A 4,826-nucleotide genomic window follows, 5' to 3' on the forward strand; every position below is an offset into this window, starting at 1 on the left:
GAGGAGCCATATGGAGACCCACGGCAACACAGAGATGTTTACACCACACTAGAGTCACAAGACTTTCCACCCACTGGAAAGTGGCATCATTTCATGTGTTTTATTAATCTGAAGAGGAATTTATAGATTGGTATTGGACATATGGGCTAATATTGGACTTATGGACTTGATCTGGACTGGGCTGGGCTGTTTTCTCAATATTCTATTGCTCTTTTATATAAAGCTCTTTCTTATCACTTCTCAGCCTTCTGTCTAAGACCAAGTGTAGTATCTGTTCTTATCAGTTTAATATCTGATACATTCTCTATCTGAGGACAATATATTAAATTTATTTCTGCAAGTAGGAGTTGGATTAGGAGCTTGCTCCATCCACTCCACACATCAGCCTGGCATTGTGGTACTTCCAGGAATGGTGCAGCCCCTTAGGGAGATCTAGAAAAAAATAATTTAAAAAATAAAAATAAAACCCTTTCTTATACACATATGAGTGTCTGTGAATTTGTTTCTCTAGTCTACCCAGACTAACACAGTATTTTATTTTTGAGGGGGTGACTGGGTGCTCCCTGACTGCTGTGTTGCTATAGGTTGACTGTGGTCTTCTACCAAAAGCCAAGTTTCTGCACATACATTTCTCCTAGGAATCTTGTGATTGCTTCCTCCCCTTATCCTTCAGTCCTATGGCTAGTAAATGCTTCTTGCTGTCTTTAACTCTCGGACACTACACATCTTTTAGTTTCTCTTTACCCTGCCCAAACCTTTGTAAACAGTGTCTTTATTAAACTCAAGTTTTCATGTTTGAATGTACTGTCCATTTATTCCAAAACCCTGATTTAGCAGAGAGAAAACCAGGAGGCAACCAAGTTGAGCAGAGAAAGAGAGCATAAAAGGGTAAGAAGAAGAGGCAAGAAAGAATAAAACCAAACTGTGGAAGTAGCCAGCCCCCACAGCTAATCACGGGTTTGATAGGCACAATTGTATGGTTAAGATATATAAAGATCATAGTAAATTCATAGGGAAATGGAAGAGATGGGATAGAGAAAGTAAAATAAAGAAGTCAGACACATTTCGTGGTAGATGCTCACCTCAGCTTCCTTTGGTGGTACACATGGAGGTGGGGGATGAGAATGCAGGAGGGAGCTCGTGAGGTTTTATTTCTAAACAACGCTTATATATCTTTGGGAACATGCAAGCCCTCTTTGTTACAGATAACAATGTACATCATGAGAAGGGGTTGTAACAAGGACAATACAAGAAATAGGAGGGGGATGACTACAGGTGTGCACACAGTAGTACAGGGGGGTAGTAGGGGTACATATGTGACAAGATGGGTGGACCCTAGACTCAATCTAGTAGCCCAAGCTTAGTCATCCTTAAATGGTCCCGGGCTTGCCTTTGGGCACTCCCTCAAGGGAACAATATCAGAAGGGAGTGGGCCCTACTTAGGGTGAGTCAGACTATACAGTCTGGTTCTCTAGATACCCTTAAGGAGAATAACCTCTGACCTACTTTCAGTGACCTCCTAGTGTGCAGTCATTTACCCTGTGTACAAGCAGCATCTTGGGTTTGGCATATATTTGGGGGAGACAACTTGGGAGAAATCTTTCTGTTTCCCACAATTCCCCCTTTTGTTTTAGATATTAAATATATATTTATTTTCTACACATTGAAAGCTGTCAAGGCAAATTCAATGACCAAATTAATATAGCTAAGTCAACCCAGGCTTATGGCAAGCACTTTGAATCCAGGCAATGGGGAATAAAGTCCCTCTATACCCATCTACTATTGGGGGAAGGTATGAGAGGAGTTGGATGCCGCGGCAGGAAGAGATAGGCCAATTAGGAATGTCTGCTTCTATAGGGAGATAGAACCATGTGCTCACTTTAAGGCAGCAAAGCTTTTAGGGGGGAATCTGTGAAAACGATTGATTACCGCAGGAAAATATACTTGGACTACATCTCCAACTACCAGAGTGGCGTTCTTCCTGCCATGGAATACTGGTCTTCCAGATTCCCTCCATACCAGTCAGGGAATAAGTCCCAGTCTTATTTCCCTCAGTGTTAGTATCCCACATTTCCCCTTCCTGTATTATGTTTAAGATTAAATAGTGCCACAGAGGCAACATATCTCCATATCTCTTAGCTTCCTATAGAAGCAACATGAGACTGCAAGCATCAAAATTATGATGATAAACAACACAATCAGACTGGAACTTAAGCTATGTGAAATGCTTTGAACCCAAGCGCATGGATCCAACCCTTCCATGCCATTCACCAACTGTTTAATCATATCAGAGCCAGGAGATTCCCTGAGCCTGTCTTTGAATGTATAGAAAATATCCTTTTTTAGCTGATCAACATCTAATGAAATGTTTCCCTTAAACCCTTGCAAATATTTCCTAATCAAATCCCAATAATGCAATGTCTTATTATATGTAAGGTGACCAGATGTCCCGCTTTTGGCAGGACAGTCCCAATTTTTAACAATTTTTCCCACATTCCACGGCATTTTTTAAAAGTCCCGATTTTTGGAAAGAATGTACAACAAGCTAGGGTATATGGTTTTCCTCTGCCATGTGGCTATTTCACTAGGATATGAGTTTTATCAATGGTGTCCCGCTTTTGTCCCACATTACCAATGTTAAAATCTGGTCACCTTAATTATATGGGTAAGGGGTTATACAAAAATCATTTACATTCCAATCACATTTTAGCATTAATTGATGTTGTAAGTCCACGATTTGATCTCCCAACCACTGGACAGTTTGCTGCAGCTCGGCTACTTCCCCCCACCCCGGTTCATCGTCACCTTTGCCTGAGTGGCCCAGAGCTGATGTGAGTTCAGTTTTGATGGACTCTTGTAGAGCTCCCCCAGCTACAGCAGCAGTGGTGGCAATTGCTTTAAGTCCGATTATAGCTGCAATGACCATTCTCACAAATCGGCAAAGCCTTTTCAGTATCTCGGACATCACTTGTATTATGAAGGACGACTCAGGACTGCTCTCCCATCTGCATTTCATTTCCACTGGGATCCACACCCCCATCCTGCTCTTTGGGATGAGGATGCTGTCTTTTGAAAGGTTTATAAGCAGAGCATGGTTAATGCAAGTGAAAAATTTACTATTATGGCAAGTGGCACTGCGAGCAGTTTCATTGATGATGTTGTTTCCTACAGCAGCTACATAAGGCAACTTTACACACGAGACTATGTATTGAGTTTCATTCTTGTGAAAAGCGTAAGTATAGCCAGATTGACTGGTGCCAGTAAAACTTCCTGTATAGCCTGTTAAAGGTTTAGTGGCAAGAGGTAACTTCCACAGGTCCCACTGTTCAGGTCCTGTCACAGGCCTCAGTAATCTGGGGCAGGGAGGCACAAGGACCCCTTCATGCCAGGTCATCAACTTTGACCTGGTAGTGACAATGCCATTAGGGGTCTTGTGCCACTCACAATTACTGATATATAATCACATGAGGTGATGTTGGATTCCTCTGAGCAATTAGTTAGAAACTTTCCATGGGGGCTCCAATCAATAACAGTTACAATAATTACAATAATAGAAGGTGGTCCCTGACATTTCAGCCATTTGAGTCTGTCTGCAATGATATTTTGGTAACTCGTAACTCTACAGGTTTCTATATCTCTTCTCCCCTCCATAGTAGTGGAGTTTTCATATTCTGAAAATGCTTCACCCATAATCTTATAGAACCCATAGCTGGTTTCATTAAAGGCCAGCCAATTATTCCATGCCTGAAAGTTAACTGTTAAACAGCTAGGGCTGGTGCCCACACATAAAGGCAGAGTTTTAAAACCCAGAGTGAAAATAAAACTTCTGCCCTCTGCATCGGGGTGTCTGTTCCATTTCCCCAAGGCCCTGGTATCCATACAGAATCATTTACAAATATGACAGGGCCAGCCTGGTCCACTCCACGATTTCTAGTAGAGGGGGATGGGGGACATAAGCCCAATAAGAGTGATTGGCACTTACCTTGGTGGCAACCGATGTAAATAACAACAACCATTGCCAGGAGCATATTCTCATGGGTGATAGGCCTTGCCAGCGTTAGCTAGCGTTGCTCGGGCCTGCTGGTTCAGCGCTTTTATTTGTCCCCAGTTAGTGGGGGGGCAGGGATTTTTGAGTGTTTGATCCTGCGATGTCTCTTTCTTATGGACAGGGCTGCCGTCTCCGTGACTGGGACAGAGTCAGGATCAGAGTGGTTACGTGGGTCCTTCCTTGTCTTTGTCCCTCTCATTCCAGTGTCGTACTCTTTTTGTTTGTTTGTTTGCCGGGGGTGGGGGTGGGGGGTGGGGGGGGTGTATCATATTCTTCTAAGGGGGATCCATCTATTTCTCCGCCATCTGAAAGAATATAAGCAGAGCCTCTACCCCTATCACCAGCAAACCTGGTTTCCACACCCTGTCGTCTTCTTCCACCAGATTTTCTCCAGATCGGCTTTCTCTGTGGGAGTAGAAAAGTGTTTCTCTGCCCTTTTGGAAATGAGAGGAAATTTAGAGTCAATAGGGCCAAATGCAGTTTATGGTGTGCTGTCTCACCTTTCCTTTCCCCCTTCTGTTTAGACAATTGAGTTTTCAGTGTGCCATGTGCCCATTCAATGAGGGCTTGGCCTTGGGGGTTCTAAGGATCCCGGTTATGTGATGTATGTTCCAGTCTTGACAAACAATGTGAAATCTCTTGCTAGTGTAGGCAGGGTCATTGTCTGTCTTCAAGTGTATAGGAGTGCCCATCACAGCGAAACAGGGTAGCAAGTGGCTGATGACATATTTTGTTGACTCGCCAGCCATGACTGATGCCCATAAAAATCCCTAGCAGG

The 4,826-nt window shown here is 43.2% G+C and overlaps 1 non-coding gene across 1 annotated transcript; it reads left to right on the forward strand.

The window, feature by feature from the left end:
• The first annotated feature begins 232 nt into the window (after positions 1 to 232).
• On the forward strand, positions 233 to 423 carry LOC115872584. Its single transcript, XR_004047944.1, has one exon. It is a non-coding gene; the product is annotated as a U2 spliceosomal RNA (small nuclear RNA).
• Positions 424 to 4,826: the final 4,403 nt, after the last annotated feature.

The sequence above is a fragment of the Echinops telfairi genome, unplaced genomic scaffold (assembly GCF_000313985.2).
Source record: "Echinops telfairi isolate 266 unplaced genomic scaffold, ASM31398v2 ScPeMD7_7425;HRSCAF=8463, whole genome shotgun sequence".
Classification (NCBI taxonomy): domain Eukaryota; kingdom Metazoa; phylum Chordata; class Mammalia; order Afrosoricida; family Tenrecidae; genus Echinops; species Echinops telfairi.